General features: G+C 47.6%; 1 protein-coding gene across 2 annotated transcripts in view; it reads left to right on the top strand.

Moving 5' to 3' along the window:
* The window catches only part of TMC7 (transmembrane channel like 7), a 950504-nt gene that overhangs the window by 857497 nt on the left and 73207 nt on the right, over positions 1 to 19800 (top strand). The window lies entirely within an intron of this gene.

Here is a 19800-nt window from a genome sequence, read left to right as displayed (position 1 = left end):
CTTCTTTGAAGACATGCACATATTCCCAGTGATCGTGTAGCATCTTGCGATGAATATTATTGCTTCCTATAATTTCCGCTCTCAAAAGCACCTCCCACACCAATCAAAATCTTGGTACTAGTGCCACGACATAAGTTTAACCTTGCCAGAGTCAACATTAGCAAGGGAATGAAACCCGCTTTCTGGCTCCTCGGGTTTGCCTTGGGGGTTGGCTAAACACTGGCATCAGTAATTCATGTGGTATTTTCCATTTTTTAAAGCATTTTTTTTAATGCTTTGTTTGAGGAATAACATCGTCTGCAAAGTATCTTGGATGGGTTACGTTAATTTGGTCTACACGGGGTCATGCCTGGTTCAAAAACAAATATTTAATATTAACAGTTCAAATTATAGTTTTGTTGAAATCTTACTTGAAAACTTCAGACTGGTTTTCATCTTCTGATATTCACTTTTTTTGCGGCAGCAGTGGAGACTGCCTAGCATCAGTTGGCAAAGGAAAACCGGGATTAAAATTGTAGCTCAAAATCATGGTCAATTCTACAGGGAAAAAAACTAGACAAACCCTCTGTTATTGAAATTAAAGACCTTTTATTTGATCAACCTCGGAGTTTATTGAACCATATTGAGGAATACCTTACAGGTTCCAACAATTGTTGGCAAGTGTCTGAATATTTTTTAGAACACAATCCATTCTCAGGAACCATAAAGCACTAAACATGGCACACTACTTGCATTTTGAAAAGAGACTTCTTTTTAAAAGCCAGTGATTTTATTCACAACGTTTTATGGGAAGGGGCAAGTTGATCCTTAGTGAGAAGATTGGCTACACCCAATTTATACCTCTCAAGACCAATCCTGGCCACCTTAGTGACATATGGTTTGCATCATAAACCATCCAACAGATTCAGATGTTTTTTGAAAGGGCTACAGTGTTTGTGAACATACAGGACACTAATCTGAACATGGACTTCACTCCTCTGGTTTCACAGGGTTTTCACTTAATGGGCTTAAAAGGGCAGCTACATTCTGTAGAAAGTGACTTCCTCGTGGTAATCCTTTTTTAGACTATATGCCTCATTCCGAGTTTGGAGGTAATCATGGCGCTAATAGCGGCATGACTACCTCCAAACTCGTTCCGACTCCGCCCTGGTGAATGGAGCAATTATCGGTCCATTCCAAGGTTGGCGGGACCGGTAATTCCCCATTCACCAGGGCCCTTCCCCATTCCCATTTGAGCCCCCATAGGGCTCAATGGGAATGGGGAAGGCGCTAATAACGGTACTGCAAATTGCGGTACCGTTATTAGCTCCAGAGTCCCTTTGCGGGTCCCGTCCTCAACGCCTGGAAAAAACAGGCATTAAGGGAGGACCCGCAAAGGGAACTCGTAGTAGGGCGGTAAGAGATTACCAGCACCGGTGCCCTTACCGGTGCCGGTAATCCCTTACCGCCCACCTTGTAATGAGGCTGTATCACTAGTCTACTGCCTGGCAAAGGAGTACAGACACATCTTTGGGGTGTTCATAAACTCGACACTTTTTTCTCTTAGTTGTGAGGCATAGAGAAACTCACTCCCCATTACAATTCACCTTCAGTGTTAATGCTCTTTAACCATTTCCTTATGACTGGTTACTTCGCTTGGGCTTGCACACCTTATGAATTCAGATTTCATCATTGGCCCACAGAGGTCCTAGAGGTTGCATGAATTCTGTTAATTTTATCAGGCTAGTGGCTTATGGCGTTAGGAAGGCAAGAAATGCATATCAAAGTTGTTAGGAAAAATATAATTTATGTGTAATACTCCTACGTCCCGTCCCCTTTCCTCCATACTGTATGGGCGTCCCTCACTAGGGACGGGAGACAGAACCTTTTTCACCAGAAAAAAATCTTCTTCCCCTTCAAATTTAGAGGCGCTCGGGGGTGCGGCCCTGGGAGCATGCGCTCCCCTGACTACGTCCACCGGTGCCACTCCTCAGTCCTCTTTTCCACGTCGACGGGAGAGGATCACTTTCACCAGCACTCCTGGGTTTGGCTTTGCTCTTGTAATTCCACATGCTCTTCCTGGGCAACTGTCTTTTGTCTTTTGGTCTTTAATCAGGTACTTGGTCCTCTGGTGCCACGCTCCTCCCCGGCACATGTCGACGTCATCGGGCTTCAGCAGGTGTCCGGCCTCCGAAGGGCTCTTCCCTACGTCTGACCCCCACACCCTTTGCTTCCGCTGACTTGGCCCCGACCATGGCTGGGAGGGTTGTACCACGTGTGACGCGCTTGCACTGCACGCTTTGAAGAACACGTTAGCTCAGTGGAGAGAACTCTTTGAAAGATCGCCTCCAGAGGATTCCAGCACAAATCAAGGGCCAAGGTAGGGCCACTGTTTTCAACAGCACCCCGCAAAGGCGACTCCTTCCCAAGGAAACTCATGAGCGGGAGGGGACGGCTCAGGTTCTAACAGCACAGGTACCAAGCCTTCTTCAGCTACCAGCCGCCAGGCCGAGGGGTCAGTAGATCCTGCCGGTGAGATTGCTGAGGGACCAAAAGGTTCTTATACTGGGTGTCCACCCGAGGGGCTACGCCCTACTGCCAGACAAATGTCTTAGGGGGTGCGTGTGCGCAGCACTACCAGTGATACAGCCAAGGGCGCCACACCTACCGGGCCCCGTCCTGAGGTGCAGGGTAGGCCTCAAGCTCCACCGCCAAGAGTTCAGGAGGAGGCCGGGCCCAGCGCAGCAGGCACCACGACTCTGGCACGTGGCATGCAGCCCGACAAAATGGCTGCCACGCCAGACAAAATGGCGGCTCATCCAACGCCACCGCCTTACGGGGAGCAGATAGAAGAACGAGTTTCCAGGTGGGACTGGTCGTCACCAGACACGTGGCCTACAGCATAGCCTTCAGCGTCGCAGGGCAGATACACCCGCATGCAGCAAGGCAGAGTACATCCAGGCCTCAGCAACCTTAAGGCCCAGCTCCTACTCCCGCGCCCACTAACTCCCCACCGACCTGTGAGGACAGGTTTTTTGAGAAGTTCCTCATGCTCATGTGGTCCCCTCAGATGGCAACCATCCTTCGGGATTTGATCAGGGACATGCTACCTCCAGTCCTGCCACTAACGTCCGCGATCATTCCTCCTATGGCTCCAGCTCCTCAGGCCCCTGCACAGCCCCAGCTACCCGCTCCGGGCCCTGCGGTTCCAGCCCCCCTGCCTCCTGCAGCCCAGGCGGTTCCACACCAGCCTGCACAACAGCCTTCCGCTTCGGTCAGCGCACCGCAGCCCTCGGCGCCCAGTACTCCTCCAACCTATCCAGACCGCAGGACTCCCTGGTGGACACTGATGAGGAGGAGGAGGACCCTGACACACAGTCTTCAGCCAAGGCATTCCTGAACAACTCACGGGTCTAACTGAATACTTGGGGCTTCCACAACCCAAGGTTGAACAACCAGAGGCGGGGGTCCTTGCCGTGGTCCTCCCTCTGTGCCCTGTGGCTCGAACAGGGATTCCGATGCAAAAGAACACGGCGGGGAATAATGGCTTCTTTTGCACAATATTGGCGCGCAAGGTTTGCGGACCCCTCGATCCTCTTGCTAGTGTCCACGGGCTACCGCCCATCTATCCCTTACTCTCCTTTCGCCTCCCCTCCCCTCTACTCCCACAGATTGGGAAAACAACTGTGTTGATGGGAATTCGATGGCTCCTAGAGTCAGGCAGTGGAAGTCCCAGCCTCTCGGAGTGGTATGGGCTTCTATTCACGATTTTCGCCATACACAAGAACCACCAGTCTGGCCTGAGAGTTGTGTTGGACCTTTCCACCTTGAACCTTTCCCTCCCTCTTCAAAAGTTCAAGATGGTTACCCAGCGCTTATTGCGGAGACACTGTGCAAGGGAGACTGGATGTGCTCCCTGGATCTGAAAGATGCATACCGACACGTCACTACTTGGCAGCCTCATTGGTCCTTATTGAGGTTCAGCATCATGGGCTTTCATTTCAAATGCAAGGTTATACCGTTTGGCCTCAACTCGGCCTCCAGGGTTTTTACCAGACTCACGAACGAGGTGGCGACCCTTCTCAGGGCCCAGGGTCACCACGTCTACCCATACCTAGACGACTGGCTCGTCAGGGCGAGATCTCCGGAGGCAGTCCATCACACCGCCCTCATGAATGCGCTACACAAATTGGGGTTTTTCATCAATCTCAAGACGTCTCAGCAGGAGCCTATGCAGAATCTCACATTCCTAGGCCTCATCTGGAATGCATGCTCAGGGAGAATTTTCCCCTCGGAGGACAAGATCGCAGTCATCAAGTGGGCTACAGGGCATTTTCTCAGCAGACCGTCACCTCGACATGGTGGTACCAACACCTCCTGAGGATCATGGCGGCATGCCTACTGGCAGTGCCTGACACCAGATTCAAAATGAGATGATTGCAGCTGCACTTCGCAGCCTTCTGGAGCCCGGAGAGGGGTTCCCAGGTGGAAGCTGTCAGCATCCCTCCCCATTTCCACCAGGACCTAGTCTGGTGGAGCACGGACAACAATTTGCGGATTGGCAGGCCCTTCAGCCGACCAACACTGCAGGTTACTGTTACAACTGACTCTTCCCTGGATGGCTGGGCAGCCACTCTGGGCAGCCATAGTGTGCACAGAGGTTGGTCTCTTCGGGAACAGGAGGCCCATATCAATTGGCAGGAACTGAAGGCAATCTGGAGAGTATCCTCATTCACACAGACAACTCCACCAGCATGTATTACATCAACAAGCAGGGTGGCACCAGGTCTCTCCCTCCCCTACCCCCCACACTGCACCTTGGCAGTCAGCATGTGGGAGTGGGCTCTGGAGAACAACATAGAATTGAAGGCCGTCCACCTACCAGTGGCATCCAACCTGGATGCGGACAGGCTCAGCAGACTCGGTGCGGACAATTACGAATGGCAGTTGAACTAACAGGTCCTTCAGGGGATCTTCAACAGATGGGGTCACCCGCAGGTAGAACTCTTTGCCACCTGGTCCAACAGGAGGTACCCTCAGTTCGCATCCTGGCATAGACTAGACAAGGCTGGGGCTCTCTGGGCGATGCGATGCAGATACAATGGGACAATATGAACGCCTATGCCTTCCCTCCCACTCCCCTGGTTCACAGGGTAATCTGCAAGATCAGGGAGGCCTGGCACCTCTGTGTCATACTGATAGCTCTGTGGTGGCCCCTGAGGCCATGGTTCTTGGAAATCCTCAGCCTGTCAGAAGAGGCCCTGGTGCACCTTCCGCTGGGTCCACGTCACCTTCTCTCTCAGCAGGGAGGCTCTGTCATCCACCCTGCCGACCAGAGGTTAGCCCTCACAGCGTGGTTCCTGAACAGGTCACGTTAAAGCATCTGCCTCTGTCCCAGGATAACTTGGACATCAGACAGGGTGCTAGGAGTGACGCTACTAGGAGCCAGTACAAGAGCAAGTGGACTAGGTTTTGTCACTGGGCAAAATATAAGGAAGTCGGTCCTTTGACTTGCACCTTGGACGACGCGCTTTCCTTCTCAACACACCTCGCACACTCGGACGTGCAGGTAGACACATGCTGCACCTATCTGGCGGCCATCAAAGCCAGCAGGAACTCAGAGGGGCAGGTCTTTTCCTCCTCCAACCCGATAGTTAAGACACTTGGCGGGACTCCCCAGGATCTACCCACCTATCAAGAAACAACACCCGTGTGGGACCTCAATGTAGTTTTGGGTGCCTTGGTGGATAACCATTTGAGCCAATGGCATCGGCGGACATCAGGCTGGTCACCATCAAGACAGCCCTCTTGGTGCGTCTTACATCGGCACGCAGGGTCATTGAAATCCAGGTACTGGTAGCTTCAGAGCCCTATACTACTTTCATTAGGACCATTTGGTCCTTAGAACTCATCCTGCATTCCTACCTAAGGTAGTCTCCTCGTTTCACCTCAATGAAGAGATAGTGCTACCTACTTTCTTCGTGGACCCCAAGGACGAGGCACAGAGGGTACTGCACTGTCTAGATGTCAGGCATGCTCTAAAATTCTACCTGGACAGAGCCAAGAGCTTCTGCAATTCGGAGGCTCTATTTGTCACCTTCGGTGGGTCAAGGCCAGGCTATCAAGCTTCCAAGGCTTCCATGGCAAGATGACGGTTGCAGCCATCAAAGAGGCTTATGAGGTGCAGCACAAACGACTCCCGGCAAATATGCATGCCCATGCTATCTGAGCCAAGGCCACTGCTGTGGCTTTTCAAAGTAACTTTCCGTGGCAGGTCATCAGTAAGGCAGCTACATGGGCCACGCCTTTGGCCTTCTGCAAGCACTACTGCTTCGATGCCAGCTCCAGGTCAGCTGCAGCATTTGGTCAGGCAGTTTTAAGGAACTTGTTCTCTTAGGAGGGTCACCTCTCCACCATGAGGCTACAATCAGTTGTAATCACCCATACAGTATGGAGGAAAGGGACCGGGACGTAGGAGTAAATATAAGTTACTCACCGTAGTGACTAACGTACTCATAGTCCATAGTCCCCTTTCCCCCATACATCCCCCTTAATAAAACTGGTGTCATTAGGCAATGGTAATATTGCTGACGTGTCAAAGGGGACTGAGGAGTGGCACTTGTGGGCAGAATCAAGGGAGCGCATGCTCCCAGTGCCGCACCCCTCCGTACCTCTAAATTTAAAGGGGAAGAACATTTTTTCTCGTGAAAAAGGTTCCCTCTCCCATCCCTAGCGCCCATACAGTATGGAGAAAAGGGGACTATGGACTAGGAGTACGTTAGTCACTTCGGTGAGTAACTTAAACATTTTCCCTCCATTTGTGGACCCCAAACATTTTGCTTTTGTTTGGCTTTCCTATCGTGACTTTTTCCAGTGGAGCCCAGCATTTAGCTGGACTCCTCTGTTTTCTAGCTCATATGTTATGGGGAAACTGATGCGTCCTGCAGGCTGTAAGTACTGGGAAACTTTGGGTCCCTTAGTCTTTGACTCTGTTGCCATTTCTTGGTAACTGTTTAACAGTGCACAATGTACCTTCCAGTACTGTGCGCTGGGTTCCTTTTTGTTTTATGGCTCTAGACACCCTCGAAGGATTTTTTTGGTGATTGTACGAGTATGCCTGGGACGAACTGGTGGCAGCAGTTACTTTTTATAATGTTTTACTTTTTCGTTTACCGCGTTTAGTTCAAGACTGTGGCCAGGTTCGAAAATGGCTGTGCCACAATGTATTTTGTTCTGTCCCATGGCCATTTTGTCCCTTGCCTTCACCCAGGTCGAGTAAACTGGGGTTTCCTTATTTAGGCCTGCAGCCTACCGCAAACACCGATCTCTTTTGCAGGCTTCTGCCTGTCACATGTTTGTGTGCCCAGGAAGCAGGTTGTGACTGTCTGGTCCCAATCCACACCACTGGTGCCAGGATGTCTGGAGTGCCTAAATGACTGGGACCACTGTGGACCGTGATTGGTCCACAACTCGGATGCCTGCATGAGACCAGATCTTCCATTGGAAGTCCTCGATTTTGTCACAAAGCTAATCTTGGATAAGAGAAGGGGCTCTGCATCCATTCCAGGTCGATCACCTGAGTTCTTCCCAAACTACGGAAAGAGCCAAGTATCCTGCACAAAGAAGCAGACGTGTGAAACCACTGGAGACGCTCTAGAAAGTTTTGGCACCTTTCGCCTTTTGCTGTCCCGTCAGACCCCTGTTTTCGATCAAGGCGGCCTGCCAAAGCACTTTGCCCCTTTGGAGTAGTGGGAACTACCCCTGGTGCCCCATGCTTATCCACCGAACAAACCCATTGGGAAGTGTTCCTGGGCCATCCAGTGAACTGTCCAGCTCTGCCTGACGGTATATCGCAGAACCAGCGCCGTCTCGAGTGGATGTCCGTGTTAGGGAGAATTCTCTTATAAGGCTTATTTCCCAAACCTTTTGAGTCCCCCAGCAGCTTTACTGGATTTTTGGGGTTTGCTTTTTTCTCCTGCTAAGAGTGAGACTCTTTTACTCCCACTCTTAGGCATGATTTGAGGTATGTCTCTGACTTATGTGCTTATGGGCTATGGGGTTTTCTTTTTACTCCATAGGGTATCATCAAATTTTTGTGTATGTGTTACACAGCACCCTCAGTGCAGTAACACAGGGGTGTCATAGTGACCCCCTAACATAGACTCCATACTTTGGGACTGACTACTGTCTCCCAGGGCATGTAAAGTCACCATTGACTTTACTAGTCCTAAATTGTGAACAGAACCAGTACAAACCATCATATTGTGGAAGTACTGGAAGGGATTCATTATATTGCCCCTGGGTCTGTTTTCAAGGGGGCACTGTCCAGTTCCCCCTTGTCGAGTTTCTGGCTGGTGGCAGGGGTTACCACGCAAAATATTCCACCAGAATATTTCCTATGGGATTTTCCCATTGATTTTAAACGCACCACTTTTTGGTGCAATGTTAAAGATGCCGCCGGTTTATTTATTTAATATTAAATTCACGGTTGGGTCTTTTTGGCAGAATTCTTTTCTAAAATGGCGTTTGTGTCCGTCTCTATAACTCTGACCAAGGTCGAGGCCTTTGGTCCACTTTTTGGCGGGCTTCTCCACAGAAGCCCTCCAAATGGTGCTACTCTGTCTGGGTTCCACAAGATGTGTGGGGAGGGGAATTGGCACCCTGGACTGTGTTGCCTTAGCAACTCAAGTCGCACTCTATTCTGATTGGCCCAGTGGTGAGCCACCCGGCTCACCACTTAGCATGTTTGAGTGACAGCTAGGCTGTTGAATGGGGGTTTTTCTGCATAAAAGCAGGGCTTTTGGGACTGGAACTTCAGAAGTCGCCACAGGACCTAAGAAATCCAAAGAGGGAAGAAGCTGAGCCATCTGCAACGACAACACCACCGGTGGAGCCCTGCTGCAACGACCTCACCACTTTCCCGACGACAAGAGGAGATCTTCTGCTGGAAGAGTCTTCTCCCTCTGAGCTGGTGGGATCAACCAGTTCGCCACTTCGCCTTCCAAAGACGTCTCTTGGTCGATTCGCCCGTCCCAAGCACCCGGCGACCGGATAGCCAAGCTTCACCACTTTGACCGCGAATAAAAGGAACGCACCTTTTACCGACGAACTCCGCGGCTGGTCTCTTCCCTGGGCAGTGCAACGACTACAAGGCTCCTCCTCTACGAGATCTTCTCTTCCCCTGGTTGAATCCACGACTTGCATCCACTGCCAGGAACAACTGCCGCCGCTGGAGCTTCCTCTCTCTTTAAGGTACTGTGTTCCACCTGGCCTCCCTTTCTTCGGATTGCTAAAGGTGACCCTTAAATCCTTGGCTTTCCAACTGGGTTGGCTCCAGACCTTCTAACTTTCCTTTTCGAATCACCTCAACCTCTTTTGAACACTCTGCAAAGACCTTTAGTGCATTTTAAACCATGTGATCCTGGGCACATTTCGCTTTGCTCCATTTAAAGTGGGCCTGGCCTATGAACTTTGGCTCTACAGTGTATACTGCCTTCACTGACTTGCTTTGGACTTAGAAAAGTGTTGGGAACTTTTATTTTTATGCTCTGCCTTTTTCTCCCCCTTTAACCTAATTATTGGAGTGCCATCTAAGTTACGCGCTCACCTCTGTTTTGACAAAAAGTGGTGTTTTGACTTAGACTTGTCTAGTAATTGCTAGGGGAGGTGTACATATGTTTCTGATTGTGTTTGGAACTTGCTTTGACTTATAGTGCTAGTGTATTTTCTAAAGTGTGTGTTAAATAAATAATTATATACTTTTGATACAAAGCTCTGGCAGTGTTTGCTTGTTCCACTGTGTTTTTAGCCCTATTGTGTATACTCTATATACTGCCTTACTCTTCTTGAGAGAAGTCTGACTGCTCAGCCACAGCTACCAGGTAAATCCGGGTTTTGCAGACTGCTACCATTTGGGTTTACTGCTTACTCCTGTAGTCTTAATCTTTTTGCAGTGGTCCCCAAGGGAACTGCACAGGATTCTGCCTAACAGTCCGAGACTTGGGACATAACTTGCTTGTGGTCCTGTGCCCTCTCCTGCCAAATTTCGCAGGCCTAGCTCCTCTAGGTCCCGAATTAGGAGAGTGTGTAATGCCAGCCCGCACCTGAGATTCCTGCATCACTACCTGTTGGTGACGGTCGCTATAGGTGCCTTGCTGTTCTGCTCTCCCTTGTCCTGAAGCCTGCTGCATCGGAATTTTCTTCATACCTCCTTCAGAAGCTGAAAAAAGGCAACTGTCCTGTCACTGACAACCATTCTATCCCACAGCCGCTGAGAGCCGGGGCGACGCGAAACTGCAATACTTGAACCTACTAGCGACCTCAACTAAACTGGTGAAGTTTGGTCCGGACTATGCCAAGGGTCGGTGAGCACTTGCATCACGTACCGGTGGCCCCCTGGCACAACCAATCCTTTTCACGCACAAATATCCCCTAGAGGTATTCCGATCTTCGCTGGGTTAGCCTGTGCTCCCTAGCTATTTTCACCTTTTGAAAACTGCTCTGCTGCCAAGGGCAGACCTTACTTGAATAGTGGGAACCAATTCTTCATTGCCTCAAGCCCCTTCCTGATTTTCTACAGCCCTCCCAAGAAGACCCGCTTTCTGCTTTTCAGCGCGATCGTCCGCTTTTACGCACAACTCTACTGTTAAAGGATAGTTCCGGGACTTTTTTTTTATTGTCCCTACGGTTCGGCCATGTGTTTTTAAGCATAAATCGGTAGATCGTAGAAAGTTTTCCTATGGACCTTACCCGACTTTTCGTCCATTAACGCACTCGAAATCAGCCGCCATTTTCTGATAATCCTATCATTTCCCCCCATCGACCTGGCTCACCTGCTTTTGCGGCACTAAATCAAATCCCCCGCCCCTGAAACAGACTTTATCAAAACATTCATATTCCCCGCCTCAATCCGTGACGTGACTGTGCTGCGTAGGCAAACGCGCCCAGGCGTCTTCTACGCGACTCCACACAGAACCCGGAAACCAACACAGATTAGCTCACAACACAGCGCGCCACAATTCGGAATATGAAACTGTACTTTTAAATCAAACCGCAAGATTGTAAATTTGGTAAAGTACATTTATTTGACATCAAATGTTTAGAGAATATTCAGCGATTTGCATTTTTATTTGCTCACATTCCAAAAAGTTCGTTTTGAGGCACGCGATGTTCCTTTGCTGTACACAGGGTCTTAGATCATCTCACAATACAGCGCCACAATTCGGAATATGAAACTATGGTTCAAAAGCAAACGGCAAGATTGTACATTTGGCAAAGTACATTTATTGGACATCAAATGTTTAGAGAATATTCAGCGATTTGCATTTTTCTTTGCTGTCGATCCAAAATAGTTTGTCTTGAGGCAAGCGATGTTCGTGTGCAGTACACAGGGTGTTGGATTACGATAAAATAAGCTCTTCGGTCGCACTGATAATCGCATGGCTGTTCCAACAACGAGGCACTAGGCCACCACAACGGTCTGTATGTTGCATCTAGCCGTTAGTACCGCGTCAGGGCATACTTGTACTTGGCGATCGTCCCATAAAATGGTCAGGGTGGTAACGTTGTTCACACGGAGAAGCAACTGGCGGTTATAAAAGCCATCCGCCGGTGTCTGGTACTCGTGACACATACAATAATGAAGGATGTACCTGTTTTAAAAACATAAAAAATGAAATTAGTCTCACCATCAGATCTTTATTAAAATTATTCATTTTATATATTAGGTCGGGAAATTATTTCATAGCTAGGACAGTGCAACTGGGTATTATACGTCAAGGGGGGGCTGTAGGATACTGAGACAGTCCCCCAGTGCAGGGGTTGACAGGGAGGCAGTGCAGGTGGAGAGTGGAAGGGCCCAGGACCGAGGTCGCAGACAGTGGACCAGTTGTAGCAGGGGAGAGGGAGAGAGAAAGCAGAAGCAAAGAGGAAGGTTTTGAGGTGCTTCCGTAAAAGGAGATGGTTCTCCTCAAGATAGTGCGCGGTACAAAACAATATGCCACACAGAACGAACAAGTACAACTTAACCCGTCTTTAAAGCTACTGTATAGTAATTAAATTGCGGTATAAACTCATCTAAAGAGTTACTTACATTATATTTGCATTTTCCATTGTGTCTGTGCGTAGGGCAGCCCCGAAATACCACTCCTTCTATGCCGACGTTATTTCTTCTAATGAACGAACATTAAATGGCTTTCGTTTCTGAAATTATATTCATTATCGTTTACGTTATTGCACCACACCCTCAAAAAGAAGTCTTTCTGGATGGTCCCGGCCTGTCAAGGTCAAATAACAATAGAACCTTATACTGAGTTGCGGGCCATTCCGGCACCCGAGCAAAAAATCAAAGCAGCTGACCTTCACTTTGAACAAGCACACATTCCTAGTTAGCTACATTCAGTGTAAGGCCATCTCACAGGACTTGAAATTTACACTCCATCTTTGCATTTTGTCTGCGTGCTTTGCAGCCCCAGAGAACCATAAATACGGAGACATTCTATATTTTTTGAAAAATGATTTATATTACTGTTTGGTTTAATTTAATGCACAAATGAACAAGGTTGGATAGACACATTGCATGTACACTGAGCAATCACTTTTATATACACAATACATAGCTACACATATTCAATGTGCCTGCGACATGAGGAGACTCGAGAGCAAAGTCACAGGTGACACCCGGGTGGTTCGCACTACTGCACGGTGAAGGGAGGGGCAAGGGTGGAGAGACACATTGCATGTACACTGAGCAATCACTTTTATTTACACATTACATAGATAAACATATTCAATGGGCCTGCAACATGAGGAGACTCGAGAGAACAGACAATCAAATTACAATCATTTAAACCGTGATGTGTATTTCTCAATGAGCTCTGCTTTCGGTGGACATGGAACTGAGGCAATGTTGGGTGGCAATGCAGTTGTCCCCTGCACAGGTTCGTTCACAACTCCATGTATGTGCCTATCTAGGACATCAACAATAAGTCTCTCAATAAACTCATATTGCATATCCTCAAACACTGGTTTGATCACCCATTGTTTACTTCTTTTAGTGAAGGCCTTATTGTAGCGAAGCGTCCCTAAAGTTCCGGTCGTCCTACTTTGTTGACGGCCAACATTATGGTTATGTGTCAAGACCGCTAGAAGAGTCCGATTTATCATTCCCTCCATGCCAAAATGCAATCGTTTTGGCCTGTACTTTAGGCACATATTGTGGAACACCTCCAAATCTCCTGTGTGGCAGAATTCCGTGAGTCCCCTCAAATCTCTTGTTATAGTTTTATCAAATACAATCTTTTCAATGGCTTTGTGAGTGGGTGATGAAGGAATCAACCACTTCTTCTTCCGTGCCTCCTCTGTGGACAAATGGCCATGTTCACAATTGTGGAAATGTTGGTTTGTGATCCAGCGGTGAACGTTGCTACAGTGTAGCATTACTGAACGCCATTTTTCAAGTAGAATTTCCAACGACCCTCCACATGTTTTTGAGCTCCACCAAAGATGGTTGCTGATTGACTTGGACCACTGTGAAATACCTTGCATATCTTTTTTTTTACCTGCAGCCGACATTTTTTTATTGATTGTTTTTGCAAGATGCCATACGTCAAATTGGTGATTTATATTTTTGTACTCTTCTCTCATTGTCTTGGCAATTGAAACGTGTCTGTCCGTGGCTATCAGGTCGATCACCATTCCCCGCGATTGTAGTTCTTGCAATGATGCTACAAAGCCAACTTTCTCCATGGCCACTGAGGATGTACTTTGTGACACCTGCACGACCACCGAACTCACAATTTTCTTACTTTCCATGTCCTGAAAGTGGTAGGTGCAGTACTTGGCTGAAAATCCTGGGCTGTCGCACTGTCCATCACCGGCTAGCCTGAACCGTTTGCCCGCGAATGTACTATCAATAGACATTTTTTCCATTCTCCAAGCTTCGCTAATGGCTGGAAATAGATAATCGGTTTGGTATTTGTAGAACTGAGTTTTCGCAATGAAATGGATTCCCACAAACTGAAAGAAAGACTCTAACTTTTTAAAACTTGAACCACTAAAAAGTGCAGCCGCTGCACAAAGTAGATTGCCTGCTGGCAGTTGCCCCAGCATGGGTTGTGCAGACCATGAAAAAGGATGATATTTTGTACAGGTGGCATGTATTTTAAGGTTAGTGCCTCGAATTGCACGAGTCACATTAATCAATGGCTCCCCACATACTTCTCCACCAACCGAATGCCCACATTTCATCCGAATAATAATATCAATCAAACAACTATCGAATACAATGAATTTGGCCTCTTTCCTTTTACTGTCACTCTGCATCCCAGCTGGTTCGGCCTGTAACGTTGAGGACATGTCACTCACATGAAAGGTAGAATCTCTGAAATCGTCTTCCGCTATGTTCAGTGATATTAATGGTGTTTCATTGTCGTCCACTTCATTCTCTTCCATAGCAACATCTGTTCCTTCTCCGGCGATGGGTGAATAAAACAATTTCTTCAACTTTCTCGCGTTCTTAGTTTTTGCGGGTATGGATTCTGTGAATTGATCTCCGACTGCATCCGAACTACCAGGAGGACATTCACTAGCTCCGTTGTCAATCACTTCATATTCTTCCCATTGGCACGATGCATCTCCAGTCTCAAGTCCCTGCCAAAAGGTTTGACAAGCAACATCTCTCGTTCGCTTCACTGTCTGTGTAGATCTAGTTCGTACACCCACTCGCAACTAGAGGACAGATTTGAAAAGGAATGTTCAGTTTAAACACAACTTACAGTATTGAACTATTAACAGTGAAAAACAACATAATATAGTGACCAGGACACTAACCTTCTTTTGCTTTCTTTTCTTTGAAACTTTCTTGCCTCGAACTTCAACATCAGGACGCTGTTGCTCCGACTCGTGTGTGCATGTCTCCACTTCCTCTTGCGCTACAACGACTATATTTTCATGATAAGCACATCCATCACGCACCGACGCTCCATCGACTCCCTGAAACATAGAACTTTCATTAGTATGTATAATAATATTGAAAGCACAAAATGTACTTGGGGACCAATACCCACGTACATCTCAATAGCAAAACACGAATGAACGCTTTGTGTAGAACATTCAAACGACAATTATTCGCGCATTGTTGATCTAGTTAGATGGAACTGTCAAGATCCAAACCTCGGGCTCCTCATAGACTTCCATTGATGATATTATTGAAGATGATGCTTCAATAACTCCCTGAAACACAGTAATTGCATTAGTATGGTTTTCTATTTTGTTAAAAAGAACATAAACTTTGTGCAGGCGTCAACGGCTCATCTAAATAGACCTGCACAAATGATCAGTTGTCTAAAATAAGTAATGTATATCTAAATATGATTCGATTTGCTCGATCGTTGGAAGTGTCACCACCCAGAGATCTGCATCAACTACTAGGGGTGATGTTCTTGTAGAAGAAGCTCTGTCATCTCCCTGAAACATAGTACTTGCGTTAATAAAGAAGGAAGTATAGGGGATGTAATCACGTCATATGATTTCGCTTGATCGAACTGTCAGTATCCATACGTCGAAATGCATAAGAACATCAAGGGACGATGTAACTGTGGTGCACACTTCTGCAAGCTGTTGCGCCGACCCGTAACTGCATGCTCCCCCTTCTTCTTGGACTAATGCTCCATCGACTCCCTGAAACAAATGACTTTCATTAGTAATGAACACAATATTGAAAAAAGAAGACACATAGGAGGGCGACGACAGAAGGACATATCAATGGCTAAAAATGAAAGAAACATTGTGTGTAACAATCACGCTACAAGAATGCAAGATCTGATGATTGACATCGATGGAACTGTCCGGAAACGTACCTCGAGCATCTGAGTGACATCAACGGTTGTCGTCAATGCGTTGGACTCCTCAGCATCTCCATGAAAGACAGTACTTGCATTATTTTGGATAACAATAATTATAACTGAAAACAAAGACTAGAGGACGAGTACTAGGGTGTACCATTAGGTAAAATAATTACACGATAAATTAAAACTATTGATTTACATGCCTTAAACAAGTCAGTGGCAGAATAGCTAAGTAAGATTACCCGATAGGCGCTTGAAGTGGCTGATGACTGCAATAACGACACGGATGGAGAATCTTCCGCCTTCATATTGAGTGGAAACATAAATGGGGAAATTATTGTTAGCTAATGCTACACACTACCGCAAGGCCGAGAGCTAAATCCGTAAACTTGACTCACCAGTGGAGGGATGTGGACGAATAGAGTGGGAATAGCGGTTGGGAGCAATTTTCGCCTCGCTCGCGGTGTGTTCTTCTTTATTAGCAATGATGTGGAGTACATGTCTGAGCTAAAGTGCCTGCTGCAGATGCGGTATCGATCACCCCTCTTGTCCGCAAAGACTTCTAGGACTCTACTTTCAAGCTCAGACGGTGGATATCCGCAATATCGGACCCATTCTCTTATCTGATCTATTATCTTAGGGAAAACATGCATTATAGTACCTTCAGATTTATTATGGGTCTTCGAAGGGCAACCGCCAATGGAACAGGCAGGCATTGTGGAAAGTTCTGAAAAGTAAAGATCAACAATTCTCTATGAATACCAATGTGTTAAAAAATTAAATGACACATAAAAGGTTCAATGCAAGGTTCGTTTTGGTTCTTGGAACTATACACGTTATTCACATGCGGATAAGTATTTGAATAACTTTAAAAAAATAGAAAAATAATTTGACTAAACTCAGAACATGTGACTAGTTCATTGCATGTACTGTCTTGAACGAAAAGAAAACATGGATGCAATTTGATGACTACTAGCAAATAGATATAAATTAAAAAATTGGACGCAAAATGATTATGGTACATGGCCTTACCTTGACGAACAAACAGTTAGATGCAGGGATCAGAGTAGTTTCTTGTCGTAGAACAGGGAGCAGTTCACAGGTTGCAAACTGATGAGTTTGCTCGAAGTGGTCACGGAAGTTCACAGAGACGAAGAGCAGACAACCAGCACCTTCACGGGTTGACTAGCAAAGCGCAAAGAAGTTCTCATTAGAAATATGAAGTGGGTTATAAAGAATTCGAAACAGGGGTGTGTTTGTGAATGAATGACGTGTATATGTCGTGGCATTATGCGGTTTGCAGGGGGGCGTCCCGCGTGAGGGGGGATGCTTGGCAGGAGACACGGGGTCTGGAGGTAGACATGGGAACAACAACCCATGCTCTATAGACCACTTTGAAGTGTACATGGTCTTTGGCACCTCTTGGCCTTTATCGCTCCCTGACAGCTCCACTTGCCAGCACAAGTACCCCGGTGCGAACTGCCTTTGATAGGGCGGGGGGTGGATTGGGGCGGTGGTCGTGCAGACAAGACACAGGAAGACTCCTGAATGGAGACACACTTATGTGGATTGCAGGGGGGCGTCCCACGTGAGGGGGGATGCTTGGCAGGAGACACAGGGTCTGGAGGTAGACATGGGAACAACAACCCATGCTCTATAGACCACTTTGAAGTGTACATGGTCTTTGGCACCTCTTGGCCTTTATCGCTCCCTGACAGCTCCACTTGCCAGCACAAGTACCCTGGTGCGAACTGCCTTTGATAGGGCGGGGGGTGGATTGGGGCGGTGGTCGTGCAGACAAGACTCGTTTGCCGCATGGCCTCACCAAGGAGAGGCCATCTAACTGCATGTAAGAGGCAGGCTGCAGGATCTAGTACATGGAAGGCAGGGGGGTGAGTTTATAAATACCTCACCCTCCCAGGAGAATATATGGGTGTCTGCTGCATATGGGTTCAACGGTTATGTGGATTGAAGGTGGGCGGCCAGCGTGAGGGAGGATGCTGGCCGGAGACATGTGGTGTGACAAGACAAGGCACAGGAAGACTATTCAATGGAGACACACTAGATTCATTTAAAAAATCAAAACAACCATTGTTAAAATATATGTTGGGTTTTATTTTAGATCTTAATTTCAATTGAACATAAATAATAAAAATTACACATTGTAAAGTTCCGGTATCAGCACATCCAGGGAAAATCCGCGGTATTGTCCACTGTCGCTGGGGAAATGTTGTCTAATGGCAAGTACCGCACAGGCAGGTATTACTCTCCGAACGCGGTGTCCGAGCCTCCCGTGAAGCCACCAAGTGAAGCAACGATAGGCCACCAGCCTGTACCACCTGTGAAAAAGAAAGATGCAAACTGCATTAAAATGACAAAACTTTCTTATCACTGTCGATTCAGGTAAAAAATGTCATTCTGCTTTGAAAAAAATTCTATCTACCATGAAATAGTAGTGGCATCACTGACATCAAAACCAGAGTTTACTTACTCGTTACTCGGATTACGCGGACGAACAGTGCCGCGAAGTTCGTGCATAAGCACCATCATCATCCTCAACACGGTCCGTGAGAGGCAGGCTTCCCTGAACTCTGGCAGCTCGGTGATGCATTGCGGACTTGGCTCGCCTTCCGAAATGTAGGCCAAGCACCTGGAATTTTCACGGCAGCAGCAGTTCTCCTCCTCAGTTGGCATTAGCTCGCACCGATTGCACGTGCACCAGGTGGAGACGCCGTCCATGCGACATGGTCCAGGCTCTTCATCCGTTGACTGGTCCTCCCAACTGCCGTCCGAATCCCCATCGTTTTCGCGTGCTTGCCTTTCCAGTAGTTCCTCCTCGGTGTACTCGGGCTCGTACATATACGGCATTATTGTAGCCATTGTGTGGTAAAGAAAGTAAAATAATTTACAGAGATGGTACAGGTGTTCACAAGGCCTAGAAGCGGCGAAGGTAGCTGACCAGAGCACAGAAACGAGTCACAGAATACTCAAAGTAACACAGAGAGAGGAATGGAATCGAAAATCTGCTGCTGTGTGTTGTGAAACGGTGTGTTTATACTTATTGAGGAAAGAGGCGTCCTGCCATTTCCATGGCGACACTTCATTAGCTGAGGCGCAGCGATTGTTGACACGAAACGTGCTTTGGCGTTGCGAAATGGGCGGTACGCGTCTGCTGATGTCAGGCTCAGGGGCGGGGGATTTGATTTAGTGCCGCAAAAGCAGGTGAGCCAGGGCGATGGGGGGAAATGATAGGATTATCAGAAAATGGCGGCTGATTTCGAGTGCATTAATGGACGAAAAGTCGGGTAAGGTCCATAGGAAAGTTTTCTACGATCTACCGATGTATGCTTAAAAACACATGGCCGAACCGTAGGGACAATAAAAAAAAGTCCCGGAACTTTCCTTTAAGCACAAGGCTCCCCACTTCTTAGGGCTTGACTCAAAAGTTAGGGAACAACTGCGAAGAATTGCCTAATGCTCCTGGTGTGTTAATCTACCCTTCTCTATGCCATCCAACCCCACACCGCCATTACAGCATTGGCGCTTTAAAGGGGGCTCGCTACGTGATGAAGTCTTCGCCTCTGAATTGAGGGAAGAGATGGACGTTTTCTTGAGGCCAACCTGGGCTCGGTCCCCTCTGCAGGCACCATCTGGGAGTCTTTAAAATGTTTCATTAGAGGGGTATGCCACGCCAAAGAAAATGGTATCCTCAAACTCATAAGGAGCGAGCTCAAAACCAGCAAAGACAAATTAAAGCATCTTGAAACCCAGAACACGAACATGGCCGACCCGGAGTCCGCTGAAGCCCTGAAAATAGAACTGCAAAAATTCAATGCTGCAGCAGATCGGGAGGTCCAATTTCTAAGCCGCCCCAGCCAAGTCCGTCAATACGGCGAGGGCCAAAAACCAGGTGCCCTTCTGGCGAATCTAATCAGAGCCGGCAAAAAACAGTCCCAAATCGAAAGGATCCGAACCA

This window comes from Ambystoma mexicanum, chromosome 2q (assembly GCF_040938575.1).
Source record: "Ambystoma mexicanum isolate Mex_15411 chromosome 2q, UKY_AmexF1_1, whole genome shotgun sequence".
NCBI classification, from domain to species: domain Eukaryota; kingdom Metazoa; phylum Chordata; class Amphibia; order Caudata; family Ambystomatidae; genus Ambystoma; species Ambystoma mexicanum.
Note: the sequence above shows the minus strand (reverse complement) of the source record. Positions and strands in the feature narration are given on the sequence as shown.